The sequence below is a fragment of the Fukomys damarensis genome, unplaced genomic scaffold, assembly GCF_012274545.1.
Source record: "Fukomys damarensis isolate Sample0158 unplaced genomic scaffold, DMR_v1.0_HiC HiC_scaffold_17, whole genome shotgun sequence".
NCBI classification, from domain to species: domain Eukaryota; kingdom Metazoa; phylum Chordata; class Mammalia; order Rodentia; family Bathyergidae; genus Fukomys; species Fukomys damarensis.
Genome location: NW_022900929.1, coordinates 569,991 through 586,874, shown reverse-complemented (window position 1 = coordinate 586,874; position 16,884 = coordinate 569,991). Strand labels below are relative to the sequence as shown.

The 16,884-nt window shown below is 37.3% G+C and overlaps 1 protein-coding gene across 3 annotated transcripts in view; it reads left to right on the top strand.

Moving 5' to 3' along the window:
• The first annotated feature begins 4,364 nt into the window (after positions 1-4,364).
• Positions 4,365-16,884, top strand: part of Tmem225b (transmembrane protein 225B) — a 37,715-nt gene continuing 25,195 nt past the window's right edge. The window contains exons 1-2 of one of the 3 annotated variants that reach the window (XM_019210475.2): positions 4,365-4,430; positions 7,069-7,187. The gene's annotated coding sequence lies outside the window, so the exon portion shown is untranslated. The remainder of the gene's footprint in view (positions 4,431-7,068; positions 7,188-16,884) is intronic. The other 2 variants (XM_010642696.2, XM_019210474.2) reach the window with 2 other exon arrangements.

Here is a 16,884-nt window from a genome sequence, read left to right as displayed (position 1 = left end):
CACACCTCTGATCCAAAAAATAACAATCTATATGCTACTAGCACCTCCCCCAGCTGTTCTCCAAACTGCTCTCAAAATGAATTTCCTTGAAAATAAACTTGTTTTCTCTGTAGGATAAAGTCTAAAATCACAAGTGTATTTTAAGTCTCCTTCCTGGGTCTGTTGTCGCGCAGGCCGGGAGCTCGCGCGCACGCCGCCGGGTGATCGCAGGCCCAGACCTTTAACATAGGGCCTGGGGGCGTACATTCCTGATCCAAAAAATAACAATCTATATGCTACTAGCACCTCCCCCAGCTGTTCTCCAAACTGCTCTCAAAATGAATTTCCTTGAAAATAAACTTGTTTTCTCTGTAGGATAAAGTCTAAAATCCCAAGTGTAGATTTTAAGTCCCTTCATTATCTGGCTTTCCTCTGTTTTTCTGCCATATACTGTTTCCTGCCCACATGGAGCATACATTTCACATTTAATTTTTTTCACTAATCTTTAAACTTAGTATTTTCTTTCATTCCCAAATCTTAACATATGCTATTGTTTTTGCTTGGCACTCTACCTTTTTGAGCATAGTTCAAATTTTATTTTGTTTTTTTTGGTACCGGGAATTGAACTCGGGTCCTTGTGCTTGCAAGGCAGGCCACCGAACCGCTGAGCTAAATACCCAGCCCCTCAAATTCTATTTTGATACCATCCCCAACTCCTAATTTTGTGTCTCAAAGCACTTGGGATATATATATATATATGTATTCCCTCTACCAGTATGTTGCACTTAGTAGTTGATACAAAGAATTTGGTGATTGGAAAATTAGAACAAGAAATGTATTAGTTTTCTAGGGTTGCTGTCACAAATTACCACAGTTATAGAGCTTAAAACAAAAATAAATGTATTCTCACAGTTCTGGAGGTTAAAATGCAAAATCAAGGTGTGGGCGGGGCCGTGCTTTCTTGGAGGCTCTAGGGAAGAATCCTTCCTTGTCTTTCTAGCTTCCAGTAGTTCCCAGCAATCTTTGGTGTTCCCTAGCTTGTAGCTGCAGCATTCTATTATCTGATCCCATTGTCACATGACCTTCTTCCCTATGTGGCTCTGTTTGAATCATTCTCTGCTTTATCTTATAAAACACCTATCATTGGATTTAGAGCTTTCTAATCATTTTGATCTCATCTTAACTAGTTACCTCTACAAAGGTCCTCATGTCCAGGCAGATGTGTATTTTGGGACTCTCCATTTGATCCAGTACAGAGAAACTGCTCATTTCTTCTGTCAGAAGTATATGAACTTGGGAAACAGTCTGAGATTTGCTATCCAGATGCTAGATAACTCTTAAATTACATTGTAGATTCCCTCTCCCTATAAATTAGAAGATCACTCAGGAAATTTTAAAAAATACCATCATCTCTATGGACACACTTGATTAGCTCTTACTTCAGAAGATGGCTGCTGTTTCCCTGGGCTTCTCTAGCTCTGTTCCACACTGGTCACTGTCAGCAGAGACAGTCCAGGGGTTCTGCAATCTTCCAGAGTTTGGCTCCAACTTTTTGATATTTCTTTTACAACTAATTTAGACCTCTGAAGAGACGTGCCTCTTTGAATTCTGAGTCTTGAGCCTAAAGACTTTGCACAAATGGTCTGTTTGGGATCCTCTGTGATTTACAAATTCTTCTCTTGGTGGAGTATAATTTCCTTTTAATGGAATTATTATTGGGAAATTTTAATGGAAAAATTATTGGGAAGTAATCGGATCATCTGAAACTACCCAGTGTGTGCAGAATTCTTTATGTAGTACGTAGGTTGGGGAAAAAAGAGATGGCAGGGAGATGGAAACATTTAGACATGTTTCACTCTGATGGAAAGAAATGCACACTTTAAATACACCCTAAAAATCCTCCTGAGGAGGAGTCCAAAGGCAGATATGATTAAATGGCACAAGGGGGCCAAGAACTTTATACTTTAGATGTTCAAAGGAAAGAGATCACTTCTAGCCAGAAACTAAAACAAGCTTAGTTAGGTTCCTTAAAGGAGGCTGCCTTTGAGATGGATTTTGAAGGGTGAATAGGAATCTGATGGGTGAAATTAAAGGGAAGCTATACGAAGTGGAGGGGTTGAAAGGAAATGCCTGATGATGCAAATGTTTAGAAAACTATAGTTCAGAGCCAGATAGAGCATTAAGAAGATATGAGAATTGATGAGATTGAAGGAAGAGTAGAGGAAGAAGGTGGAAATGAATCCCAGGTTAGAAAGTCTAGATTTGGCGTGATAGATACAAGACACCTGAACTTTCATCAACAAGAGGTTTCAGTTGGCTAGAGAGCAATCTGACAGTGTTGCTTAGTATGGGATACATAGGCTAGTTGAGATAGGAGGTGTTTAGAATTTGAATTTAGGACATTAACAGTGATAATAGAGAAGGCAAGGTCAGAATCAAGACATATACTATGAGCAGAAGCAGTTGGTTGCAGAGTGGATGTGGGAGCAGAGGGAAGCATTCATTGTTATTCCTCTACTTTTTATTTTGAAAAATGTTAAACTACAAAATATTTAATGAATAATATACCAAATCATAGTAGATATCTCTGATGGCATTAGCAGGCAATAAGTGGCATAAGCTTCTTGTCCCTCCATAATTCAGCTATATTACATTAAAAGTAACAGGGCTCAGCTGAGTTCACTTTCAGCCAAGATCAACTGACTCCAACTAAATTTTTCCCCTCTGAATTAACCATTTGTTCTCTCCTATAAAATATAGGTTAGTGCCCCTGCGTGCTATACTGTTATTAGCAGGTGTCCTGAGGCCTGCCCAGTTCCCCTCCTTCCCCGACTTGTAATGAATAAACACTGGATGTCCTTGGTGTCTTTGTCTTTGCTGCCTAAAGCAGCTTAGATCAGCCAAGACCCAGCTTCTCTCAGTCTCTGTCTCTGTGTCTTTATTCTTTCTCTCTTATCTCATGGATGTTGTACTGTCTTGTAGGAGATCAAGACCCAAGGCTGGGGTTTTTGATAATGTCTCTTATACAGAATACTCATGCCAGAATAAAGAAAGGTGTCTAGTATATAATGACTTGAGAGACTGGTTAAACTTGATAAAAAAAAAAGAGCTACATGGAAAAGATGGCAGAGTGGTGGACTGCAGAGAAACAGTCTGAGATTCACTATCCAGATGCTGGAATATAGCAACCTGATGAAGGGAAGGAAGAGGGAAGTGGGTCCCCAGGACCCAGCAAGGATCTGAAATGAGAACTGAAGCCCACAGGGACAGTGAAGAGAAAGACCTCAATGTAAAAGAAGGAGACAAATTGACACATACTTCCTAAGCCATGACCCATAGTGTGGGAGGGGCAACTTGAACTTGCAGACAGACAGTGACTACTAGTAACCCCAGAGGCCTCCACAGAGAAACACACCAGTGGAAGGGAGCAGTGGACAAAGAAGACTGCAGTGGCTGGTGAATTATTCAGGTTCAGATGTCCCCCAGGAGAAGGAGATTGGCTGGTAGTCATCTTGGAGAGGGGCCAAATGAGCTTGGAACTCAGAGCAGCTTTGAGCTGGCCCATCTAATAGCTCACAATGTCAGGGTGAGATGGAACCAAGTTCAAGTCAAAGATCAAGGAGCCAGATTCAAGCTGGCAAGAGGCACATGGAAGGTTGAAGGCTGAACAAATCAGGTTTAAGCCTCATGGCTAGAAACAAGCCTGGACTTCAGTGGAACTAAAGGTGCAGGTTTGTTGGGAATTATCCAATACCCCAGCTGTAAATCTACAGTTGGCTTGTGAGGTTAATCAACATGGATCTGGGCTCTATCTGCCCACTCTGTTTACCAGTGACAGTGGAGACAAAACATGGAGTGGACATTTTTTTCTTGTTTTTTTAAAAAAATTGTTTGTTTTTGTTTTATATGAGTGTGTCCATTGTTTCTCTGTACCAGGAATTGAATTCAGGACCTTGTGCTTCCAGGCAGGCATAACACTACTGAGCTAAATCCCTGGCCCTCTGTTCTAGTTTTTATTTCTTCTCTCTTTTTCACCAGTTTCCCAATGTTTGCATAACCTTCCTTTGTCTTTTAGTCTTGTTTCTAGTCTATTCCTTTTCTTCTATTTCTCCATTTCCCCCCAACCTCTTTTAAATTTTCTCCCAAGGGTAAACTAACCATATTGAGGGCATATTTACTGTATACAGTTTTCTAGTTTGCTTTAGATTTTGTTATATAATCTCAAATAAAGTTCACATGGTTAAAGGTGGCAAATTAATAGTTGCCAGTTTGTCATTTTCTAGGCTGTGTTTGATGCTACTGTTATTACTGATTGTACTACTTCAGCAAGGTGACATAGTTGTTCTAATCAGTTGTTCTTCCTTCTGTTCCAAAACAGATTACCTAAGGGTCATAAACAATACTATAGACCAGTGCCAAAGAACCAGAGGCTAGCCAAATAAATTGGAGAGGTAAGATCTTGCAACTGACTCAAAATGCCAAAGCCAGCAATACCTGGAACACATCTCTGTGAAGCAGTCATTTCCTAAGTGTTCTATATATTAGCAGTAAAGCTACCTGCCATAAGAAATCTATAAGCAACCCAGGAATTAAATGAACAAAAAAAACCCAAAAAATGCAAACAATGAGAAATTACATCAGCAAGATGCCACCCTAGATTTTCAGCTCACCAAAGGCAAATTCAAGAAGAAATGAGGTAGAGCAATTCAAAAGCCACCCTTCTGGACTCTCTGAAGTGGTAACAACAGAAGCAACAAAGCAGATGAATGAGTCTGTAGAAAAAAAATCAAATAAGAAATAATTCCTCAGCTAACTACAGAGATGGTGATGATAATGAAAGACATGCTTAGTGGCTCTAGAGAAGATATGGGATAATTTTTTAAAAAATAGATAAGCTTAGGAAAATCAGGGAAACCATTAATGCCCAGTTTAGGAAATAAATGGAATCTATGACACAGATTTAAACAGATACCCATGAGATTAAAAACTCCACTGAAAGTATATGAAGCACAATGAACCAATGTGAGGAGAGAATAGTAGATCTAGAAGACAGGATTTGTGGTTAGTGATCATAAAAAGAAACACTTTTTAGAAATAGCAAGGGACAACAAAAAATCAATTCAAGAGCTGCTAGATTATGCAAAGAATGACATAAGATTGACTGGAGTCAATGAAAAAGCAGGTGATAGTAGAAAAAACATAAAAAATCTGTCCATAGAAGTAATGGCAGAAAATTTCCCAAGCATGGAAAAAGATTGACATACATTAAGCTTAGGAAAATCAGGGAAACCATTAATGCCCAGTTTAGGAAATAAATGGAATCTATGACACAGATTTAAACAGATACCCATGAGATTAAAAACTCCACTGAAAGTATATGAAGCACAATGAACCAATGTGAGGAGAGAATAGTAGATCTAGAAGACAGGATTTGTGGTTAGTGATCATAAAAAGAAACACTTTTTAGAAATAGCAAGGGACAACAAAAAATCAATTCAAGAGCTGCTAGATTATGCAAAGAATGACATAAGATTGACTGGAGTCAATGAAAAAGCAGGTGATAGTAGAAAAAACATAAAAAATCTGTCCATAGAAGTAATGGCAGAAAATTTCCCAAGCATGGAAAAAGAATTTGACATACAGATAAGTGAGGCATATAGAACTACAATTAGCCACGATAAAAACTACATCAAAGCATAATTCAAAATAAGAACAGAATATTAAAGAAAAGAGATAAATAACCTATAAAGGAAAGTGTATCAGAATTAAAGGAGACTTCTCAACATAAACCCTCAAGTCAAGGAGAGCTTGGAATGAAATATTTCAAGTCCTAAAGGCGGGGAGGGGGGAACCTCCAACCAAAATTGATGGACCTTGCAAAACTATATTTGAAAATTGATGGAAAAATAAAATACTTCCATGACAAAGAATGCCTGAAGAAATCCATGACCACAGAACTAGCACTCCAAATGTTCTGAAATGCCAGGGATTTAGCTCAGTGGTTCTGCCACCTGCCTCCCAAGGGCAAGGGCCCAAGTTTAAGCCCCGGTACAGAATGTTCTGAAGAACATTCTAGAAATTGATAATGAGGACTATAACTCAATGAAACATAACACCAGGCAAGGCAAGTAATTAATTGGGGGTGGATGGGGAAGAAAGGGAAACAGCAACAGGAAAATAACATGACAAGGATAAGTCAATACATGTCACTTATATCCATCAATGTAAATGGTCTCAATTCACCAACCAAAAGAAACAGACTGGCAAATGGATTGAGGAGCAAGATCCAACAATGTGCTGCATATAAGAAACACATTTGATTAAAAAAGAAATGCATAGACTGAAAGTCAAAGGATGGAAAACAATACTCCCTGATATAGGAATCCAGAAAAAAGGAGGGGTGGCTATTCTGTTTGCAGACAAAGTGGATTACAGGCCAAAACTGATTAAGAGAGACAAGGAAGGTCACTACATCCTTGTAAAGGGAAGACTCCAAGAGGAAGAGCTAACTATCATAAATATATATGCAACAAATACTAGCACACTCAAATGTATAAAACAAATATCAATGGACATGAAAAATAAAATAAGCATTAATACAATTGTAATGGGTAGAGGACTCAGTACTTCACTGTCATAGATCAGCTAGACAAAATATTAATAAAGAAATATCAGAAGCAAACTAAAACTTTTATACAAATGGGCTTAGTAGATATCTACAGAGTATTTCATCCTACAACATCAGAATAAAAATTCTCAGGTGCACATGGGACATTTTCCAAAACAGATCACGTACTAGCTCATATAACATGCTTAGTAAATGCAAAAGAATAAAAATTATCCCATGCATATTACTGGATCACAGTGCAATGAAACTGGAAATCAATGGCAAAAGAAACCACAAAAATTTCATAAACACATAAAAATTAACACCTACTTGAATAACCAATGGGTCACAGATGAAATTAAAGAAGAAATCATATACTTTATATAATTTAATAATAATGCCAGTACAACATACAGGAGCTGATGAAATGTAATGAAAGCAGTGCTGCAAGGGAAATTTATAATGGTGAATTCCCATTTCAGAAAAACAGAATGAGAGTAAGGAGGCAAGGACCCTGGAAGAGGTCTCTGCAGCCACCTGCTTGGGCCCACCTGGCGGGTTCGCGACCTCCCCAACTGCGCTGCCAGATCCAGTAAGGAAGGTAAGGGCGCCCTTGAACACCCCCACAACCTCCCACCTGCCCTGTTCTCAAAACTCCTGATTGGGTCAATCCTTGGACCCACTCTGCAGAGGCATAGGTGGGCATGAAGGGTATTTTTCTGAGCTTCCAACTTTGAACATCTTTAAAGAAAGGGCAGTGGCATCCTGTAATATAACTAAGTGGAGTTCAACCCTGCTGGTTGCAAAACAATTTGGGCCTGTGGACTGAGGTCAGTCTGATTTGCAGGGACCTGCCATTGGCTAGCTGAGATCAGGAGATTTGGTTCTGCACATGGCTGTACACATGGTATAATATGACAACAGAGACATAGTCTGAAAGAGGCCCTTCAAATTCTTTTTTTCTTTTCCTCATTTCACCCTAAAATTGCTTTCTTTTTTCTGTCCTCTCCAACTCAGTCTCTTGTTCCAACATATTATCCCTCATCTCCCTTTTTATTCCTGCTCCTGCCCTAACTCAGACTTCTTCTTTTATTCTTTTTTCTTTTTTTCTTTATGTTCTTTTCTCCTGCCTTTTTACCTCACTCATGGCTCCATAGCTTCAAGGGAAGGAAAGCCCCTGTTACTGTTAAGGGGATATATTCTTGTCCTTATTCCTGCACTCTGTCTATCCCCTTTGAACTTAATAGTTTCATAAAGATAGTATGATCATTCTACATCCTCTGGTTTCACTTCAAACCTTCTCCAACTCTTTCACTTATCTACTCCTCTCATCCTAACTCAGTCTAACCCCCCATCCTAAATGGTAAAGATGCTATATTGAAAAGCGTATTCACTGCAAACATATTTTGGGCTGCTTCTTGATATTAATTTAATTCACATGGTTTAAAGGTGATAGATTAATGACTACCACAAGTGGTCAATTTGTGAGCTGCGCTTGATCCTATTGGGCTGCTGAATGTATCTATTGGGATAAAGGATTGTGATTGATTTAATGAGTTGTTTTCTCTGATATTATGAAAATGTCTATGAGTCATTAGAGAGTCAAAAGCTAAAACGCAACTATATCAGGAAGATTTAAATAATAACCCAGAAATTAAACCAAGGACAACCCAACAACAAAAATAAAAATGAGAAAACACTTAAGCAAGACACAAAGACAGACTTCCAGTTCACCAAAGGCAAACAGTAGGGCAAATGAGGATGAAAAATCTAATAGTGAAGCAGCAGGACACCCTGGACCCATAGCACAGGAGGTAACAAAACAGATCAATCAGGCTCTAGAAAAATTCAGATGAGAAATAATTTCCCAGTTAACCATAGAGATGATGAACAAAATGGAAATCATGATTAGAGACTCTAGAACAGAAACTGACAAAAAACAAAAGAAAACAAAAAAAAAAAGTTGAGCTCAAGACCATGATAGAAGCCATGAAGACTCAGCATAAGAAAGAAATGGAAACAATGAATGCCCAACAGAGGAAATAAATGGAATCCATAAAACAGATTCAAACAGATATTCAGGAGATTAAAAACACTATTTAAAGTGTACACAACAGAATAAAAGATTGCGAAGATAGAATTTCAGATATAGAAGATAGGATCGCAGTTAGTGACCGTGAAAAAAGAGGTCCCTCAAAAACAGTAAGGAATCATGAGAAATCGATCCAACTACTTCTAGATGATGCAAAGAAAAATAACATAAGACTGATAGGAATCCATGATATAGCAGGAGAAAAGACAAATGATTTAAAAAAGCTCTTCACAGAATTAATGACAGAAAACTTACCAAACAGAAGGGAAGAATTAGACATACAGATAATTGAGGTATATAGAACTCCAACTAGCCACAATAAAAAAAAAAATCTACACCTAGACATATAATAATCAAGATCCCAGAAATCCAACAGAAGAACGAAATACTACAAGCAGTAAGAGAAAAGAAACAAATCACATGCAAAGGAAAGCCCATTAGAATCACAGCAGAATTTTCAACAGAAACCCTTAGGTCAAGGAGAGTCTGGAGTGAAGTATTTCAAGTCCTAAAAGAAAACAACTGCAACCTAGACTGATGTATCCTGCAAAACTCTCTTTCAAAGTAGATGGGGAAAAAGATACTTCCATGACAAAGACCACCTGAGAAACTTCATGAACACCAAACCAGCACTAAAAGGAATTCTAAACAATATCCTAGAAAAGGACAATGAAGCTCACAATACCATGAGGCCCAACAGAGCAACTCAAATACTCAAGGCAAGAAACTAAAAGGAGAGGGGAGAAAAAGGTAAAAAGAGTCAACAAAAGGACAATAACATGACAATAAGTCAGAACATATCAGTTATAACCATCAGTGTTAATGGCCTCAATTCACCAATCAAGAGAAATAGACTGGCACAATGGATTAAGAAGCAAAATCCAACAATATGTTGTATACAAGAAACATACCTAGTGCAAAAGGATGCCCATAGACTGAAAGTGAAAGGATGGAAAACAATTCTCCATGCATCAGGAGCCCATAAGAAAGCAGGGGTAGCAATCTTATTCGCAGACAAAGTAAATTTCAAACCAAAACTCATTATGAGAGACAAAGAAGGCCACTACATCCTTGTAAAGGGAACAATTAAAGAGGAAGAGATGACAATCATAAACATATATGCACCAAATATAAATGCCCCCAACTATATAAAACAAATATTAAGTTACATGAAAAACCAAATAAGCACTAATACAATTTTACTGGGGGATTTAAATACCCCACTATCACAAATAGATAGATCATCTAGGCAGAAAATCAACAATGAAATAATAGAACTGAACCAAGCTTTGGAACACATGGACTTAATAGATGTCTACAGAGTATTCCACCCTACAAAATCAGAATATACATTCTTTTCGGCTGCACATGGATCATGCTCCAAGATGGACCACAGAACATGTCTGAATAAATGCAAGAGAATTGAAGTCATCCCCTGTATATTATCAGATCATAGTGCAATCAAGCTGGAGATCAGTAGCACAAGAAACTGTAGGAACTTCACAAGCACATGGAAACTGAACAACACTCTCCTAAACAATCAATGTATTACAGAGGAAATTAAAGAAGAAATTAGACAGTTTGTACAAATAAATGCAAATGCCAATACAACACTCAGGAATCTATGGGACACAATGAAAGCAGTTCTACGTGGAAAATTCAGAACATTGAATGCCCACACTAGGAAAACAGAGCGGGCTCAAATAAACAACCTAATGATGAAATTTAGACTCCTAGAAAAACAAGAGCAAGAAAAACCCAAAGCTCGAACAAGAGAGGAAATTATAAAGATTAGAGCAGAAATCAATGCAATGGAAACTAAGAAAATGATACAAAAAATAAATGAAACAAAGAGCTGGTTTTTTTGAAAGAATAAATAAAATCAACAAACCCTTAGCTAATCTTATCCAAAAAAGGAAAGAAAAGGCTCAGATCTATGCAATCAGGAATGAAAAAGGCAAAGTCACAACAGATCCAGAAGAAATCTAGAGGATCGTTAATACCTACTTTGAGAACCTGTACTCCAATAAATGGAAAACACAGAAGAAATGGACAGATTTTTAGATACTTATGAATTACCAAAGTTGAGCAAAGAAGATAAAAACATTTTAAACAATTACAGTCAGTGAAATTGAAAATGTAATTAAAAATTTACCAACAGAGAAAAGCCCAGGCCCTGATGGATTCACTGCTGAATTTTACAAGACATTTAGAGAAGAACTACTGCCGTTACTCTTCAAACTTTTCAATGAAATTGAAAGGGAAGCTATACTGCCAAATTCTTTCCTGGAAGCAAGTATTACTTTGATTCCCAAACCGGGGAAAGACACAACTAAAAAAGAGAACTACAGGCCAATCTCCTTAATGAATATAGATGCAAAAATCCTTAATAAGATACTAGCAAACAGAATACAGAGGATTATCAAGAAGATCATACATCCTGACCAAGTCGGATTTATTCCAGGGATGCAAGGGTGGTTCAAAATACGAAAATCAATAAATGTAATACATTATATTAACAGAGTCAAGGACAAAAACCATATGATCCTCTCGATAGATGAAGAAAAAGCATTTGATAAAATTCAACACCTATTCATAATAAAAACCCTGCAAAAAATTGGAATAGATGGTCTATACCTCAACTTAATAAAGGCTATCTATGAAAAACCAAGAGCCAACATCATATTAAATGGCTAAAAACTGAAAACCTTCCCAGTAAAATCAGGAACAAGACAAGGATGCCCACTATCACCACTCCTCTTTAATATAGTTCTGGAAACATTAGCCACAGCAATCAGACAAGACAAAGAAATTAAAGCAATAAAGATAGGAAAGGCAGAAGTTAAACTGTCATTATTTGCTGATGATATGATACTCTACATTGAAGAACCAAAAAACTCCACCAAAAGACTTCTAGACTTAATTCACAGATTCACTAGAGTAGCTGGATACAAGGTGAACACCCAAAAATCAATAGCCTTCTTATACACAAATAACAGACTCACTGAGAGATAAATTAGGGAAAAATTCCTTTCACAATAACTTTCAGAAAAATGAAGTATCTAGGAATCAATCTAACAAAAGAAGCAAAAAATCTCTACACTGAAAACTATAGCACTCTGAAAACAGAAATTGAAGAGGATATTTTAAAAATGGAAAGATATGCCCTGCTCCTGGGTAGGAAGAATCAACATAGTGAAAATGGCCATAATACTAAAACTGCTATACAGATTCAATGCAATGCCAATTGAAACTCCAACACTATATTTCACAGAACTAGAAAAAAGAATTCAAAAATTCATTTGGAACCATAAGAGACCTAGAATAGCAAAAGCCATCCTAGGCAACAGACACATGGCAGCGAGTGTAACAATTCCCAATTTGAAACTATACTACAAAGCCACTGTGATAAAAGCAGCATGGTACTGGCAAAGAAACAGGCCTGAGGATCAGTGGAACAGGCTGGAAGACACAAAAACAAATCCAGATGTACTCAGCTACCTCATCTTTGACAAAGGAGCTGACCATCCTCAGTGGAGGAAAGATAGCCTCTTTAATAAATGGTGTTGGAGAAAGTGGGTTTCAACCTGCCACAGATTAAAACTAGACCCTTATCTTTCACAATGCACTAAACTAAAATCCAAGTGGATTAAAGATCTAAATATTAAAACAGAAACATTAAACTTGCTGGAAGGTAAGTTAGGCAGAACTCTGGAAGACACTGACATAGGAAAAGACTTTATTAACAAATCCTCAGTAGCACGAGAACTAGCAGATAGAATAAAAAACTGGGATCTCATATTAAAAAGCTTCTGTACTGCAGAAGAAACCATCAGCAGAACTGGGAGACAACCTACAATGTGGGAAAAAATTTTTACCAGCTGCTCCTCAGACAGAGGACTATTATCTAGAATATATAAAGAACTCAAAACAATCAGCCCCCCCAAATATAAAGACCCGATATAAAAATGGGCATCCGAAATAAACAGACATTTCTCAGACAAAGAAGTAAAAGCAGCAAGTAAATAGATGAAAAAAATATTCCACATCAGTGGTCATTCAAGAGATGCAGATGAAAACAACACTGAGATTCCACCTCACACCACAAAGAATGGCTGCTATCAAGATATCACACAATAATAAATGTTGGCAGGGTTCTGGGGAGAAAGGAACCCTTCTCCATTGTTGGTGGGATTGCAGACTGGTGCAACCACTATGGAAATCAATATGGAGATACCTCAAAGAACTTGGACTGGAGGTTCCATTTGACCCAGCCATCCCTCTGCTGGGTATCTTTCCAAAAGAACTGAAAGAATCATATCACAGTGATGTATGTGCACCCATGTTTATAGTGGCACAGTTTGTAATAGTTAAAACTTGGAAACAGACCATTTGCCTATCAGTTGGAAACTGGATAAAGAAGATGTGGCTTTTGTATAAAATGGAACATTACTCAGCCATAAAGAATGAGAAAATAGATTCATTCATAGGAAAATGGATACATATTGAAGATATACTCCTAAGTGAAATAAATAAGTCACACATGTGTAAATACCGAATAGTTTCTCTGGTGTGATTATACTGCAATAATACATAAGATCCTAATAAGATTACTGAACTTGTGAAATGGGAAGAAAGGGGCTAAAGGTGTAGGAAAGGTGGGATGGATAGGGGAAGGGTAATAAGGGAAAAGAAAAAATCTGAGAGAAAGAAAAAATGGAAATAAAGTGCTTGTATGTGGGGAGGGGAGGAGGGGGTGAAGGGAGGGCAGGTACAAGGGGAAAAAATGAGAACCAAGGTCTGTCATGTAGAGGTACAAGATCCCAACAATGAATGTAACTGTACTGTATCCCTTAAATGTACCAATAAACTCGATCAAAGCTGAAAAAAACAAAAGAAAAACAGAATGAGCTAAAAAAAAACCCACTCTAATGTTGATCTGCAAACTTCTAGAAAAAGAAGAACAAGTCAAGCCTAAAAATTTTAGAAGGGAGGAAATTATAAAGATCAGAGCAGAAATTATTGCAATGGAGACTAAAAAAACAATACAAAGGATCAATGGGGCTGGGGATTTAGCTAAGTGGCTGTGCTGCCTGCCTTGCAAGTGCAAGGTCCTGAGTTTGATCCCTGGTATGAAAGAAAAAAAAGAATCAATGAATTGAAAAGTTGGTTCTTTGAAAGATTAAATGAAATTGACAAACCTTTAGCCAACCTTATAAAAAAAAAAGAAAAGAAAGACTCTAATCCATATGGTTATGAATGAAGAAGGTGAAATTACAACAGATCCTGCAGAAATCCAGAAGATCATAAATGCATACTTCGAGAACCTGTATTTTTACAAGATGGAAAATACAGAAGAAATGGACAGCATTCTAGATAAATTTGAATTACCAAAGATAAATCAAGAAGATATAAAATTCTAAATAACCCAACATCAGTCAATGAAATTGAAGATTAATTAAAAACCTACCAACAAAGAAAAGTCTACACCCTGATGGATTCTCTGCTGAATTCTACAAGAAATGTAGAGAAGACCCAATGCTGCTACTTCTTAAACTCTTTAATGAAATGGAAAATGAAGCAATACTCCAAAATTCATTCTGGAGGGCTGGAGATTTGGCTCAGTGGTTCTGCTCCCTGCCTTGCAAGCACAAGGACTAAAGTTTAATTCCCAGTGCCAAACAAAAGAAAAAGCCAAAATTCATTCCTGGAAGCAAGCACTACCTTGATTTGAAAATCAGAGAATGATTCAACCCAAAAAGAGAACTAAAGACCCATCTCCATAATGAACATAGACACAAAAATCCTCAATAAGATACTAGCAAACAGAATGCCTCAAATCATTTAATCTTCTTTAATCAAGAAGATTAAAAACCATGACCTAGTAGGATTTATCCCAGGGTTGCAGGGATGGTTCAACATGAAAAAATTAAAAGATGTAATACACCATATTAACCGAACCAAGGACAAAACCTTTATGATGATCTCTAGAGATAAAGAACATTTGGCAAAGTCCAACACCCATTTATGATTTTAAAAATACCTACAGAAAATTGGAATAGATGGTGTTTCTCTCAATTTGATAAAAGCCTTCTATGACAAACCAAAAGTCAACATCATAATAAATGGACAAAAGCTGAAAGCTTTCACTCCAAAATGAGAAACAAGACAAGGATGTCCACTGTCACCACTCTTATTCAATATAGTTCTGCAAACATTGGCCAGAGCAGTTAGACAAGAGAAAGAAAAAATAAGGCTAAGAAAGAAAGAAGTTAAATTATCATTATTTGCAGGTGACACAATACTCTATAAACAAGACCCCAAAAACTCTACTAAAAGACTTGTAGAGTTAATAACTAAATTCACTAGCATAGCTGGATAGTCAACACTCTATAATCACTAGCTTTCCTGTACACAAATAACAAACACACTCAGAGAGAAATTAAGGGAAACAACATCTTTCATAACAGCATCCAAAGAAATAAAATACCTAGGAAATAATCTAAGTAAGTAAAAGACCTCTACATTCAAAATTACAGTACTCTGAAAAAAGAGATTGAAGAGGAAATAAGAAAATGGAAGGATATTCCTGGTTCGTGTGTACGAAGAACCAACTAGTGAAAATGGCCATACTTCCAAAATTATTATACAGATTTAATGCAATCCTGATCAAAATATGAATAGCACATCTGACAGTATTAGGGGAAACAATCCTAAAATAATTTAGTACCAGGGCTGGGGATTTAGCTTTTTGGTGCTGTCACCTGCCTCACAAGCTCAAGGTCCTGAGTTCAATCCCTGGTACCAAACAAACAAACAAAAAACCAAAGAAAAGAAAAGAAAGGAAAAAAAATTTGGTACCAGAAGAGACCCAGAATAGCAAAGGCAATTTTGAGCAACAAAGGCAAGAGAGGGGGCATCAAAATCCTTGACTTGAAATGATAGTACAAAGCTACTGTGATAAAAACAGTATGGTTCTCACAAAAAACCCAGACCTGAGGACCAGTGTAATAGACAAGAAGATGCAGAAACAACTCCAAACACACTCAGCCATCTTATCTTTGACAAAGGAGCCAAACATCTTCACTGGAAAAGACAGCCTCTTTAAAAAAATGGTCCTGGAAAAAAATGGCTTTCCACATGCCAAAGATTAATACTAGACCCATATCTTTCACCATGCACCAAATTAAAATCAAAATGGATCAAAGATCTAAATATTAAAACAGTAACACAAACTAAATCTGATGGAAGATAGACTAGATAGAGCTCTTTATTTTATTTTTTGGTACCAGGGATCGAACTCGGGTCCTTGCACTAGCAAGGCAGGTGGCAGAACCACTGAGCTAAATCCCTGATAGAGCTCTTGGAGACAATAATGTAGGTAAAGATTTTACAAACAGAACCCCATTCACACAGGAACTATCACAAACAATCAACAACTGAGGTCTCATCTTATTGAAAAGGTTTTGCCCAGCAAAATAAACTACCAACAGAGTGAAAAGACAACCCATAGGATTGGAAAAAATATTTGCCAGCTGTTCCTCAGGCAAAGGACTAATATGTAGAATATATAAAGAAGTAAAAAAATCAGACCCCAAATTTAAAGACCCAATCCAAAAAAGAGCATCTGAAATGAATAGACACTTCCCAGATGAAGAAGTAGAAATGGTAAATATACAAAAAACTCTTCAACATTACTGGTCATTGAGAGATGCAAATTAAAACAACACTGAGATTCCATCTCACCCCAGAAAGAATTGATTATCAAGAAATCAGTACTGGGGATTTAGCTCAGTTGTGCTGCTGCCTGCCTCACCAGCACAAGGTCCCAAGTTTGATCCCTGGTACCCTGCCCAAAATAAAACAAAACAAAAAACAAACCAATCAACCAAAAAACAAAAAACTCCCAAAAACAAACAAAAAGGAAATCAACCCATAACAAATGCTGGATGGGCTGTGGGGGAAAAGGAACCCTTCTTCATTGTTGGTGGGAGCGTAGACTGGTGCAACCACTGTGGAAATCAGTGTGGAGAATCCCACAAAATCTAAAATTAGAGGTTCTATTTGACCCAGCTATTCCTCTTCTTGGTATTTTCCTCAAAGAAATAAAAGTATCAGCCAGGGATTTAGCTCAGTGGCACCACACCTGCCTTGCAAGTGCAAGGTCCTGAGTTCAGTCCCAGATTAAAAAAAAAAAAAAAAAAAA